General features: G+C 42.2%; 1 protein-coding gene across 1 annotated transcript in view; it reads right to left on the reverse strand.

Moving 5' to 3' along the window:
* Positions 1-2,247: 2,247 nt before the first annotated feature.
* The window catches only part of VEGFA (vascular endothelial growth factor A), a 118,972-nt gene continuing 105,884 nt past the window's right edge, over positions 2,248-15,335 (reverse strand). The window contains exon 11 of the transcript XR_006416311.1: positions 2,248-11,349. The gene's annotated coding sequence lies outside the window, so the exon portion shown is untranslated. The remainder of the gene's footprint in view (positions 11,350-15,335) is intronic.

Below are 15,335 nucleotides of genomic sequence, written 5' to 3' on the forward strand. Positions count from 1 at the left end.
TCAGACTTCCTAAGGCCCATTTGACTTCACATTCCAGGATGTCTGGCTCGAGGTCAGTGACTACCCCATCATGGTTATCAGGGATGTTAAGCTCTTTCTTGTATAGTTCTTCTGTGTAATCTTGCCACCTCTTCTTAATCTCTTCTGCCTCTGTTAGGTCCCTGCCATTTTGGTCCTCTATCATGCCCATCTTTGCATGAAATGTTCCCTTCATAGCTCCAATTTTCTTGAAGAGATCTCTGGTCCTCCATATTCTATTGTTTTCTTCTATTTCTTTGCACTGTTCATTTAATTCTCTGGAATTCTGCATTCAATTGGGTGTATCTTTCCTTTTCTCCCTTGCCTTTTGCTTCCCTTCTTTCCTCAGCTATTTGTAAAGCTTCCTCAGACAGCCATTTTGCTTTCTTGCATTTCTTTTTCTTTGGGATGGTTTTAGTTGCTACCTCTTGTACAATGTTGCGAACCTCCGTCCATAGTTCTTCAGGTACTCTGTCTATCAGATCTAATTCTTTAAATCTATTTGTAACCTCTACTGTATATTCATCAAGGATATGATTTGGGTCATACCTGAGCGGCCTAGTGCTTTTCCCTACTTTCTTCAATTTAAGCCTAAATTTTGCAACAAGAAGCTCATGATCTGAGCCACAGTCAGTTCCTGGTCTTGTTTTTACTGACTGTATAGAGCTTCTCCATCTTTGGCTGCAGAGCACATAGTCAATCTGATTTTTGCGTTGACCGTCTGGTGATGTCCATGTGTAGAGTCGTCCCTTGGGTTGTTGGAAAAGAGTGTTTGCTATGACCATCGTATTCTCTTGACAAAATTCTATCAGCCTGTACCCTGCTTCATTTTGTACTCCAAGGCCAAACTTGCCTGTTACTCTGGTAATCTTTTGGCTTCCTACTTTAGCATTCCAATCCCCCATGATGATAAGGACATCATTTTTTGGTGTTAATTCTAGAAGGTGTTGTAGGCCTTCATAGAACTGGTCAACTTCAGCCTCTTCAGCACCAGTGGTTGGGGCACAACCTTGGACTACTGTGATGTTGAATGGTTTTCCTCAGATTCAAACTGAGATCAGTTTGTCATTTTGGAGATTGTATTCCAGTACTGCTTTTCCTACTCTTTTATTGACTATGAGGGCTACTCCATTTCTTCTGAGGGATTCTTGCTCGCAGTAGTATACCTGATGAATTAAATTCACCCATTCCTGTCCATTTTAGTTCACTGATTCCTAAGATGTCGATGTTCAGTCTTGTCATCTCTTGTTTGACTACATCCAGCTTGCCTTGATTCATGGAGCTTACATTCCAGGTTCCTATGGAGTACAGATCTTTGCAGCTTCGGACTTTCCTTTCACCGCCAGATACATCAGCAACTGAGTGTCCTTTCAGCTTTGACCCAGTCACTTCATTCTTTCTGGCGCTACTAGTACTAGCCCTCTGCTCTTCCCCAGTAGCATATTGGAGACCTTCTGACCTGAGGGGCTCATCTTCCGGCATCATATCTTTTTGCCTTTTGGTACTATCCATGTGGTTTTCATGGCAAAGATACTGGAGTGGGTTGCCATTTCCTTCTCCAGTGGATCACATTTTGTCAGAGCTCTCTGCTATGACCTGTCCATCTTGGGTGGCCCTGCATTGCATAGCTCATAGCTTCATTGAGCTACACAAGCCCCTTCGCCACAACAAGGCAGTGATCCATGAAGGAGCTACTCTTGATATATATTCTTATTTAACAATATTTCATCTTGTTGGGATTAACTTTCAGTTTCTTTGCCCTTATCCAGTCCCTCTCTGATTTGTACATATATGTACACTTAATGACAAGCAAGCAAGGCTTAATTCATCACAATGTCAGGATAATGGTATACGGAGACATACCCCGTATGTGTATACCCCGTATTCTTTTCCTGCATTATTTTCATGTAAGGTGGTCACTGTCCCAAACAGTGATATTTTGTAGACTAAGTGGATTCTTTAATATTATATTAAATGTATCCTGGTGTTCAAGGATTGATTTTGTTGACTTTAGTTTAAAATCATACTTGTAAATGAGATGCATAAGCGCTCAGGACGCAGCCTTCCAAAATTGGCATGTATTGGTTTATTGTATTCTAACAGTTACTATAGAATTCCCAGCTAAAACTCCATTAGATTAAGGATACATGCAATCATTGCATTATTATCAACCATTTCACTGCTACTTTCTAACAAATCAAACGAAAGGAAGGAAGGAAGCCAAAGAGAAACAATAATAGTCACAATTTATTTTAAGGAAAGTGTGGCGACGTGCTGAAAAGGAATCACTCCAGGTTCAACAGGAGCTGGTTTTCCTTTGAATGATGATTTCTTGTGGCTTCAGTTCCCACAAGAACACTCTATCCTATATATGTCAAACCAGGCCCTGAAATAGACCAAATGAGGCTGGTAGGAGCTATTTTAATAGCTGGAGCTTGTTCCCTTTAAACTTTGTCTAGTGATAGAAGAAAGCAGCAGAGAAGAAATAGCAAGGTGATACGAGTGTTATTTTAACACACACAGCATTTGCTGCAAGATGTGTCGGCAGCTACCAGCAGTACATGCAAAGGTAGGAGTAAATGTTATTGAGCCCTGTTGATCAGGCACTGGCTTTCAGCTCTATGTAAAGACAGCTACGGGCTATTCCTGCTGGGAGCTTGCCACAGCACTCCATGGTCCTCCCGGCCTGGGAAGTCACGTGATGTCTAATCTGGGGCTCCTGAGGGATGCAGAGGCCTGTTTTTCTTTGTTTGGGACGCTCATTGATATGAGGGAGCAATGCCTTCACTTCATACCTAGACCACTGGACCTTTTTCAGCACAGGGGCTGAATTCCATGGCAGGAAAGCTCTCTGGAAATTCAGTGGTGGGCAGAGCTGAAGGTGGAAGGGACAAGGCCAAAAAGACCAGAATATTCTAGGGTTAAATCTACTCCCACAGCCTCCTGGCTACCAACTCATCTGCCCACCTATATCCAGTCTCTCAGCCTACTTTCTGCTTGCCTGTTTTGGTCTGAACACCTGATAATGACTAATCAACCTCAAGGAAAACTGCAGGCTGTGTTGTGTTTGTGTTAAGGCACAGTAACCCTGATAGTTTGAGCATCCTGGTTGTCATGTGCAGTAATGGATGAATTGATAAGAAAAATGTTAGATTTTGAAATTTGCAGATGCAAACATTATAGCAGGCAGAGGTCAGAGTTAATCACAGAGTGCCTTGTTTTCTCTCCATGCTTAAAAGGACAACATTATCAAATAGCTAAAGAAAAACACTGGGACACACACAGCCCTTTCCGTATTAGTCACAAAGTTTGGCCATTATCTCTTGCCAAACATATAATCTCTTGTAAGTATTGCCTACAACATGGTACATGATTCAAACTTTAATTATCTGCCTCTTACAAATCGTTTTACAGATACATTTATTGGTAAGAATACATCCGAGCCACACGTTCTTTACCGTCATCAGACCACTTAACTGTGAAGGCACTCCAGCGCAAACATAATTGGACCTAATTTTGGAGTTAGGAAGTTGTAGGATGCAAAATGATTGAACACAGGATATGCTTCCCCCAAGCAAATTGGTGAATTCATCCCACAACTCCTCCAACCTTAAGATAGAAAAAGCTCAATCTTTGTTACTGTCATCTGTGTTTGGTTGGGTTTTTTGGTACCTGTAGAAATATGTGAATTATGAGCCCAAGAGAGAGAGAGAGAGATTGGGTTTTAAAATATTTCCACTTCTGTGTAACTCAGAAGGCATGATCTAAGATGTTCAGGTTTGCCTCACTGTGAGCTGAATTTATGGTGCATGGTAACAGCAACAAAATCAACAGTAATCATGGATGATTCTACAAAAGAGCTCTCAGGACAGCTCACAAGAAATAAATCGATACAAAATTCAGTAACTATAAAAACCAAAAAGTACGAGCAAAGTAAAAACAACATAAAGCTAAGACAGATCTAAAGGCCTGGCCAAATAAAAGGTCAGCACTAGGCCATGAAGTGACAATAAAATATATGCAGGGATGGACCACCTGGGGAGAATATTCCACAGTTAAGGTGCCACTGCTAAAATTTTCCTTCCTCCTCCAGCTAGAGAAGGGCCTCTGGAAAAAGATTCCATCCCTTTTCCTTTCTGCCAGTTTCCTGAACCATTTGAGAAGCCTTTTCTCATGACAAACAGACCATCCTGACAGAGGTAGCCTTGGCACAGGGGGATTACAGGAAATCAGATTAAAATACAGGACTGTTCTATGCAATGACAGCTCTGGCATATTCTGAGAGCAGGGACAGATAGTACGGAATTTGGATCCACATGACCACCATGCATGCAGGCAGATTACATTAGATAAAAAATTATTGCTGACTGCAGTGAAGCTAAAAGAACAATGCATATCCTTCTAGCATTAGGATTGTTCTCTGACGCAGTGGCCATGAACATCTTGATGTCCTTTTGATAGCTTGGTACCAATCAAATATTTCCCCCTTCTTTGTTTATGCATTAATTTCTTTGTTTATTTTTTTAAAATTAGCCACTTTTTGAGGTCATAACCTCACAAACAGTATACACAGGAACACGTTTCGATACTAAAATCAGCTCCTGTAGGTCAGAGAATACTTTGTGATGCCATTTATGAATTCATTTAAAGGCTCAAGGGTCTGGGCATACATCATTAGGAAGGCCATATAGGGGCCAGTGCTGAGAAGGCCTTATATCGCATGCATACATACTTAAGCGATTTCACTTGAGAAGGACACCTGATGTAGTTTTTAGTGTCTGGGCAGGATTATACAGATGCAGGTGGTTGTTCATAGCTGAGTCCCAAGCCATTTGGGAAGTTGAAGATTGTGACCAGCATGTTGCATTGAGACTACACAAGTTAAAAGCAAAGGGTTATTTAATGTCACATTTGTTTAGCCCTCACACACCTGTGTCAGAATCAGAAACTACTGCAGAAAAAAATATTGCAGGGTAAGTAAATGCCATATGAATTGATTGCCGCACAAACAAAGAGCATCCAGAAAATAGCTTAAGGGAGTACCTATGTGCTGAGGGACAGAGGACACCCAACCAAGGATCCTCTTTGCTGAGAAAAGAGGTGTGATAAGTCCACCAGGATTTCATCTGTGACATGGTGGGAGCTCTGTGTTTTTCAAATAGCAGGTCTGCTTGCATGAAAAAGATATTTGACAACAGATCGCTTAGATCAAACAAGACATGAGAGGACAGCCCATCCGTTGACATCTGTTCAATCACATAAATAGTTTATAATACCTTTACTTTAAGGATACTGCTCATACAGCCAATTCAGCTCTGAGCGATGTCATGCTAAGACTGAAGATAAAAGAGTTTATTGATAGGTGCATCTATATGATATAAAAATTTTAAATTTTAATTGACTGAGGAAAGAACCTGGCAACTGCCAGTGTAATATTAAAATCCGCTCCTGCCAAAAGAAACCTCAATTTATTCAATTGCATCTAGAGTCCTGCATGTAAGGTTTTATCCAACGATCTCTTGCCTCATTTAGCAGGTCACAATCAAATAGACTCAGTTTCATATATATCAGGGAAAGAGTTGTATTTCCATATGGATAGAGAACTTAAACTCTCTTCCATGTCTCCCTTTTTACCTCACTCCACTCCATTACCTTTGCTTCAAACACCTGTTTTCCCAGCCAGGCCCACTTACAGGGGTGTCGGTCTCATCTGTATGTTAAGTTGATGTCATGTCCCTACTGGAGGAATCCTTCTCTAAGGCACAGAAAGAAGTCCCAGAGACAGCCAATGTCAAGCAATTCCTGCCCCCTCCCAAGTCAAGAGATCCAGGGGAGCCTGGGCCTGTAGGGGAGATGACCACTTGTCCATCTGTCCACAGAGAAAGAAAGCAGTTCCACCTCTGAGACAGAGGTTGGGTGACCACTTGGCACCCCAAAAGGTTATTGCTTCAAGAGCCAGACCAACAGGGCTCCTCTGCGAAGAAATGATTGATTACAAAGGAAGGCTCATCTAGAAGAGAGGACCCCTTGACAGGAAAGCCCTCCACTTGAGTAGGGCTTTTGCCAGACAACCTGTAATACACTGCAGCTAACCCTGGATGGCACTCAGGAAGCTCTAGCTATAGAATGCTTCAGTTCTAGCCTAGCTGGTAGAGGAATGACATAGTTTTACTAGCTCTGAGCTTTGTATCTTGGTTTCCTGACCTTGCCTTGTGACTCAGCCTTTCTGCTACTACTGATCCTCAGATTTCTGCTTGCCTTTGCTTCTGGATTGTGTATTGTACCTGACTGCTAAACTGTGTTTTGACCCTTGATTGTATCTTGACTGCTCCTGCCTGAGCCTGATTTCATCTGGATTGAGACCTTTATACTTGACCTTTTCCCTATCTCGCTGTGCCTTTTGGATCGTGTTGTAATTTATCCTAATGCTTTGAGTTTGCACAGCATACCAACCCACCGTAGCAATAAATCAAGGTGGGCAGACTGTTCTTTGATAAGACCAACAAGATCAAGCTCATTGCTTTGTTCCTTTTTCCCTCTCATTCTTTCAGGTGGTATCTCAGAGGACACCACAAGGACAAATGCACCACTTCTCTGCAGCCATGATCGCAAGTTGATTTCAGCTTGCTAGAGTTGTTAGGCAGTCCCTATTGTGCAGACAGGTCTTGTGCCCTGAAGGGGAATGGGATCACCTTCCAGTCCCTGCATATCGCCCCAGCAAAGTCTGGAAGTTGACCCTATTGCACTTCAGGACACCAGTTCTTTATGGACTATAGAAACTCCTCTTCTTCTTTCTTCTTCTTTGACCCATAACATAAACAGAGCTCATCCCCTGGAGGACAACAGGGAGGACTGGGGAGCTAATTCAGTTCCCCCACCTCCTGTTCACTCTACATAAGAGACTGTGACTGATCTGCTTGGTAGCACCACCTGGAGAAGGCAGTGCCACTGAACAGCCTGCTGAGTCCTGCCTGAGAGGTCTGCTCTGCTCTGCCCAATCCACTCTGGGTTGCTGCCTGGAGCACACGGCAGGACCATGGAGTGGCCCTGCTGGCAGCTGGAGAGGTCTGCCCTTGAGCCACAGGCAAGTAGGTCTGCCCTTTCTGGCCTATGGACACATGCCTTCTCAGCAAGGAGGAGTGGATTCAAGCCATCCTTGCTAGAGGCTACAGAGAAGACCTCTTAAGCTACTGGCAAAGGGGAGCAAATTCTGACCATCCCTGCCAGTTGTTTGAGAGGTCTGCTCTCCATCCACAAGCAGGGATGGCCAGTTCATACCCCCTGGGCAGAGGAAAGCTTCTGGCAGAAGTTCTCAAGTGCCACATGGTGGTTGCTGTGAGTGAGGCTTATCTGGCAGGCACTTGTCAAGAGTAGCAAGGGACTTCTGCCACTCTTACCAAGTGGCTCACTGGATGTTGGGGCTCATCCATTGTGTTATCTGGATTCATGGCTGGTTGGGTCCTGGGTGACAACTGTAGCACAGCTCATGGGTTCTCATAGTGGTTGTCTGAAAGAAAACACCCATCCCGAGTGACCCAGGCTGTGTTTGTATGACACAACAACCAAACTATGATAACCAACTATGGCAGGTTGTTGGGCAGTCCAAACCTGGGCTTGGAATATGATTCCACTATAGCAGGGAAGATGGACAAATTGGTACATTCCTAGTCCACAGTTGTTCATGTATTCAGTTATCAGTTTGTTCTGTCCCATTTCTGCCCTGGTCTGACATTTTAAACAAATATTCACATTCATTCATTCATTCATTCATTCATTATTACAGGCATTTATATCCCGTCTTATTGCCAAACACTCAGGATGGCTTACAAAATATAAAAATACAATATAAAATATAAAAGCACAATATAAAACCTCAATTATTAAAACAATATAAAACACATCAGAGTTAGGGTTTGAAAAACTGGAGACCCCATCAAGTCTAGAGGCTTCCAAAGTATTTAGAGGAGAAAGAAAGAGACAGCTGGCAAGAAAAATCCCACTGAACATGGCCGTTTGAAAATCTGCATTGAAGCATGGGTAGTTGAGCCCAGTTAGGCCGTCTGGAAAGGGTCCACCTTAGGGTGAGGATTTCAGAATTCATGATCCTCTCCTCCATTCTAAGACTTGGAAAAGGCTCAGAGTGGACAGAAAGCATGAACTGTGTGGAAGAGCCTTCCAAATGGTGGTGTTTAGAAAATCCACCAGGAAGTGTGTGTCTTTTAGCTGTGAATTAACCTCTTTTGTATGCCACACACTTTTTAAATAATTTCCCTAATGGATTTTTGTGTGTAAATTCTGAGTGCAGAAGTGCACATTCCAAGGAATAACTGTGCTCCAATCCACATATTAGTCCAGGAAGCATTAATTTTGATTGGTTTGCTTAAAAACCAATTTTAAAAATCAAGAATTTGATGTGGCCTAGTCCATACCTCCATCTGCTTTTTCATAAGGATGGATCAGTGAGAGGGTGGGGACCCCAGTGACTATAATAGGTTTAAGGCACAATTCTATGTATACACTATGATCTTTTTCTGTCTTAACAACTCTTTGCATTCCCCAGCCAGCCAAAGAGGTGCAGGACCTTCTTCTGTCTAATGTACGTAAGATTGCACCCTTATTTGTTTTGATTTATACTCCACCTCTCTACCAAAACAGGAGACTGTATGCCATTTTTCTGCCATTTGTGTATTTATGAATGTTTATGAATGTTTTACACAGCACTTTGTGTGACTCAGCAGAACACTTAAAAGGCAAGAAGTTTATCTCTGCTTATTCCTCCTGTGTTTAGCAGAAACAGAAATTACAGTACAAAGTCAAATAGTATATATCTTTGTTCTCTTTTGTGATACACCATAATAATGGAACTTTATTTCGTTAAAAGGCCAGCTACTAGTCACAATTCTTTTTATGGCAAGCAGTTGTAATAGGGGTGTGCATGCAGAGACAAACACACCCAAATAAACCAGTATTGCCCAGCCTGGTTGAGGCATACTAGAAGTCTGGAGGGCACAGGGTTGAGAAATACAGTTACAGACTGCCAGGATCATCCCCAGATTCTCTGGGCTTTTCAAAAAATGTAAGACTTGCCTTCCAAATTGCTTTTAGTGGCTTTAATATTTAATGGCATAATCTCATGCATGTTCAGACAGAAATAAGTTGGACACTCCCCACCATCCTCCAGCTAGCCATGCAGGGAGTTGTAAGACTTATCTCTGTCTAAACGTGTACAGGATTGCACCTTTAATAGCTTAGCAAGGTTTTATTGTTTCATTAAAAATAAAATATGTGGCCATCATTGGGTTCATTAAATGTTAAAACACAGCCATGAGAAACTTTAATATAAGAAGATAATGTTTTCCACTATCGCAACTCATTTATTTGTTCCTAGTTTCTTGTAAGGGCTCACCCTACATGTGCTCTCTTCCTAAACAGGTATGGGATTCTTAGCACTGTTCTAACATGCATCACGGCTGACCTGCAGTGCTTACTCACTGCATCATCCATCTCTATATACAATATGCCCCATGCTGGAGGCATATTGTACCTCTTACAGCCTGAAGACCAAACACAATTTCAAAGAATCTCTTGAGGGCTTCCTGCTAGTTGTGGGGAGGGCCACAAGCAAAATATCAAACATTTTACAGCTAAAATAGCAAACATTTCCAGCATCTTTTAGTTTGGCAGCTTTGACTGCTAGAAGTAAACCTTGGGAGGGACATTTCAACTTTTAGAATTGGGGATTGTACAAAATCTGAGGAACCACCACATTCAGCTTCCTGGCCCAAGGTTCTGGACCCCTGCCATACAGTGTGGTTCTGGTGTGTTCTATTATTTTGTATGGGATACAAACTAATGAAAAATATAAAAAGTCAGGCAATACCTTTATTACAACCAAATATGCACATATTTGGAGACTCAGCCCTGAAAGAAACATGCTGTACAATTTTCTCATATTTTTAGGGACAGGGGCTTCATTTTCCATGCCTTTTAACCTGTGTTAAAAAGTTCAGAGTGCAGGACACAGAATAATGGGCTCAGGTTACAGGAAGCCAGGTTCTGGCTGAACATCAGGAAGAACTTCCTGACTGTTAGAGCAGTATGACAATGAACCAATGACTTAGGGAGATTGTGGGCTCCCCCTTGCTGGAGGCTCTCAAGAGGCAACTGGGCAGCCTTCTGAGAGGGATGGTTTAACTGGGACTGCACTGAGCAGGGCACTGACCCAATAGCCCTCTGGCCCCTTCCAGCTCAACTGTTCTGTGATTCTATGATTCTGTGAGAATCAGGTTGAGGGAAGGAGGTGTTGCTGGCAGAAACAGCAGACTCCAATAACAGCTTTCCTTCTGCCCCAGTATTGCCCTAAATGTATCCTTATTCTGAGACTTTGTTCTGGAGAAAAATAACAGCATATTCTTCTACACACACACACACAACTTTCTGCTAAAAGTTACTACTTTCTACTAAAATTCTACTAAATGTTCTCTATATAAAAAGCTTTCTACTAAAAAATTAGAATATATATTCTTTTAAAAATTCCCACTCCTCTGTGAAATGGTTTTGCAGCATGACTACTCTCTGAAACAGTGAGAACTTGAAAGAACAAAGCAGCAAATACAATAGTGGTTGTTTTTAACATTTTGATTGTACTAATAATTGCATAAAATAAAACTCCTCCCAGGGCTTCTTTTGTTTGATAGCTGAACGCAATCTACAAAACTGATTTATCGGCTGAAGAGAATGTTTGTATAGGCATACACTTAGCAAGGAAACCACTTCCTACTTTGTGCCCTCTGACTGATGGCAGAGGCTTTCCTTTGAGGGAGCACACCTTTTTTCCAATGCACTGTGATGAGTGATGACTGCCAAACACAAATTGCACCAGGATGATAAATCAACTTGTCCCACCACATGGGTTCCTTCATCGCTGCTGCCTGTCTAATTTGATAGCCCAGTAAATCTCTCCTAGATATATGCAAACAGCATTTCCCTTATGTATCAAGTGCCGGGAAATAATAATGAAATGTTCCCTTTAAGAAATGATACAGGATACCTTTTCAAATTGAGAAATGAAGGCCTTGTAAGTCTTGGGCAAGACCAGAACTGATTTCCAGAAGAATAACAGTGTTATTTTAGTCAGAAAATATTGCTTTAGAAGAGAAAACGTTAAAGTGGCTGTAACTTACATTAGCCTTCTGGCTGCAGGGAAGAGACGTGTCTCTTTTTTTTGCAGAAGACCCAGTCAATGCCACATGCACAGCCCACTTTCATTGCATCCAAGCCAATAGTGAGATGATGCATAAAGTATCCTTTGTGGAGGGATGCATTTCACACCTGTGTTTACGAACACAAGAAGTCAAAGAAATCCATTCAAATCCCTCAAATCAGAATAACAGAATCTCGAACTAAAAAAGGAACTGAAGTCCATTGATGCCCTAAGATGTTGTAAACGCTCACTGAAGAACTATGGGGTATATCTAGTACTAGTCCTATTGATTTCAATAAATTACCATAAGGAGGTCTACTTGTGTTCATGTGTTATTTATTTTATATGTATGTATTTGCTCATTTGTTTGTTTGTCTAAAACTTTTTATACTGTCCAATCACAGACGTCTCTGGATGGTTCACAACAACATTAATAAAATAGAATAAAAATCAAAGTAGGAGTAAGAGTAGCACAGTATCCAATGATAGGCATAAAACCACCAATTAAAACAAATTAACAATTAAAATATTGGGAGAATAAAAACATTTTTGCCTGGCGCCAAAAAGAAAGAAGTGTTGGTGCCAGGCGAACCTCTCTGGGGAGTGTGTTCCACAGTTGAAGCACCACCGCAGAGAAGGCCTTCTTCCGGGTAGTCACCCTCCAGATCTCTTTCAAGGATGGCTCCTGGAGGAGGGCCTCTGTCTCAGATCTTAGGATCCCCACTCATGAGGGTTCACAATCATGTGGAAAAGCCCACATGCATGCAGCTGTATGCACATGAGAGGCTCTTTCAGGCATTCAACAGAACATGGGGACATAAGTGGCAGGAGTCAGTGGGTGCCCTACTACTGTGTCAAGAAACGCATTTGGCAATTTCGCTACTATTTCAAGTATAGTTATACACATACTTTGTACTGGCTGTGCCCAGATAGCATTACCCAAAATGCTAGTGATCAAATGTCACTAAACGGCAGAAAGTGAAGAGGAGCTAAAGAGCCCGTTGATGTGGGTGAAGGAGGAGAGCACAAAAGTTGGCTTGAAACTCAACATTAAGATAACTAAGATCATGGCATCTGGTCCTCTCACTTCCTGGCAAATAGATAGGGAAGAAATGGAGGTAGTGACAGATTTTATTTTCCTGGGCTCCAAGATCACCGCAGATGGGGACTGCAGCCAAGAAATTAAAAGACGCTTGCTCCTGGGGAGGAAAGCTATGGCAAATCTAGACAGCACTGGCAAATCTAGACAGCATACTAAAAAGCAGAGACATCACCCTGCCAACAAAAGTGTGTATAGTCAAGGCTATGGTTTTCCCAGTTGCAATGTATGGCTGTAAAAATTGGACCATAAGGAAGGCTGAGTGCCGAAGGATTGAGGCCTTTGAATTGTGGTGCTGGAGAAGACTCCTGTGAGTCCCTTGGACCTCAAGGCAATCAAACCGGTCAGTCCTAGAGGAGATCAACCTTGACTGCTCTTTAGGTCAGATACTGAAGATGAAACTCAAATACTTTGGCCACCTAATGAGAAGGAAGAACTCCCTGGAGAAGAGCCTAATGCTGGGAACAACTGAAGGCAAAAGAAGAAGGGGATGGCAAAGAATGAGGTGGCTAGATGGAGTCACTGAAGCAGTCAGCGTGAGCTTAAGTGGACTCCAGGGGATGGTGGAGGACAGGAAGGCCTGGAGGAATGTTGTCCATGGAGTCGTGATGCGTCGGACATGACTTTGTGACTAACAACAACAACAAGTGATCAAATGCTGACACTTTGGATTTGACTATGCATACCTGGTGTCCTGCAACAGCAGGGGATTGGACCAGATGGCCTTCATGGCCCCTTTCAGCTCTACTATTCTATGATTCTATGACATGCAGTGTGGATGTTGTACATGAATGACCTTAAGCATTTTGCCTCTTGCATATCGGGTAAACCGGAAGCCCTACAATGACTTGTACTCCCTAGTCTGTTGCTCTTGCTTTCAAGACATCCAAATAGAAGCAACAGTATCTTACAGGAGGATTAGCCTTAGCTGATTACAGCATAATTCTGTGCAGGTGTACTCAGGAGTAAGCCCCATCAGGGCTTCTGGTAAGTGTGTTTGGGGCTGCAGTCTTAGTAATGGCTGAACAGTGACACCTACACCGACACTATCAACCCTCCAGCCCAAATATAAGCTCTCAGAATGTGGATTTTGTTCTTGTTTGTTAATTACCGTTCCAGCAGTACCTAGAGCAATAATCACATCATGTCCTTTTTGTAATGAATTTTTAATTAGCTACAATAAAACAATAGGAAAACTCAGGGCAAAGGATAGCTATTTTTTTCCACCAAACATTTCCATTGGCTTAATGCAGTCAATGGAAATATGTTTTATAAAAAGGACTGTGTTGTTTTTCTCACTGTTGACATCATGAGTAAAAGCCATTTATGCTGTAGATAAGGTAGGGTTTCAGATTCTCAGTTGCTTCTTAACAGAAAAATCGAAAAGTGTTTCATTTAACCCTGGGAAAGAAGATAAGGTTTAGTAGTTGATTAAAAGCAACAGAATGGAGCAGCCTGGGTCGGTTGCATGGCATAGGCAGTGAATCTCTGCTGTACCACATGATATTTTGAAAGCACAGTTGATCTGGACACTGCATAAATTATCTCTGTTAGCTTTACTAACATACTAAAATGCATTTAATTCAGGAGATGTGAAAGAGGAGGAAGGAGACACCACAGCAATGTCAGCATAATGTCATTACCATTACATAAAGATAAAAACAGACATCACTCACTCTAATAGCAAATTCAATTGGTACCTGCCAACAGGACTGGAGCCAAAACAAGGCCAAAGTGTGACCAGAATGTTCAAAGGGAAGCTGGGGTTTGCAGAAAGGGTGTTTAAAAAGGGGGAAAAAACTTTAAAAATCCTAAATCCCCCTCTGGGCATGCTTGGGAGCTAAAATGTAGAAGGTTACACAAAGGGGGCGGTATGTACAAACTGGGACTGGGTAAATGCGATGGCTTGGTTAAAGAAGGCATGGCTGATTGGCTGGCTGCCTAAGACCCTAAGGGCGAGCACTCCTGTTAGGAGGTGAGGAGACACTACAATTTTCTGTTGTAGTCATTGCTTAGAAACACATCATATTACACAGGTACAACAATTTAGCAATTTAACTGATGAAAGAAGCCACGGAATTGAAGTGTTAGTACATGAAGTTTAGATCTACTCACTGAGAAACAATTGTAGGACGCAAGGGATCTGGTCTTGGTGAACTAGCCCAGTCAAGCATAGCAAGAACAAGAGGGGAAAATACTGATTTTATTCTCAAGAATAGTTCAATCACAAGCAAAAGGGCAATCAACCCAGAACACTGGTGCAGTCCCCTTTTATAGTTTTACTGACCAGCCCGCCATGGCAGAGGGTCCTTGGTTTGAAATTCCCACCACCAAAGCTGATTGGTGCATTTGAATTCAGGTGGTTCCCATGTTCACCTGAGAAGCTGGAACTAGAAAACCCGTCAAGTGATTGCTCAATCCCTCTGTACGCAACTTGGCTCAGTGATACTGTTGGGGACATGACCCACCCACCTGGGGTTAATGCCAGCCAGCCAGTATGTCCCACACAATCAAGCCCATAAAATATGTTGCTGGGCCTGCCAGTCATGCCAGATATATCTGATTTTAAAATTGTGAGTGCTTCAATGGCTGAGAATTCCATTTCTGACTAAGAGAATTTCCTGCACATTCTCATGTGCTGGCAGTTTTTCAGAAAAGTTAGGCATTAATTTGTGTGGTTCTATAATTGCTATACATTCACTGAAAGATTAGAAAGAACAGAGATTTATTGCATAGCAATGGAATGTAAAACACTCACAGGAAGAAGTTCCCAGCCAAGACCAGCGCTGGGCCATTGGAATCCCACACTGGAGACTCAGAGGCTCTGCATAAGATTTTTAAAACTCTTGAGGATGTTTCAGCAGCTTACTGTCACCGGGCAGCCACCCTAATGGAACTGGTTTACAGGCCCAAGGTCACAGTCCACAGAGGGCCCTTCTCTACAAGCCTCAGGCCTTTATTCTTCAATACTACAGCTTCACCATATAGAACAGGATGCTGTAACAATACAAAAGG

This window comes from Varanus komodoensis, unplaced genomic scaffold (assembly GCF_004798865.1).
Source record: "Varanus komodoensis strain SLA01 unplaced genomic scaffold, ASM479886v1 scaffold1, whole genome shotgun sequence".
In the NCBI taxonomy this organism is placed as follows: domain Eukaryota; kingdom Metazoa; phylum Chordata; class Lepidosauria; order Squamata; family Varanidae; genus Varanus; species Varanus komodoensis.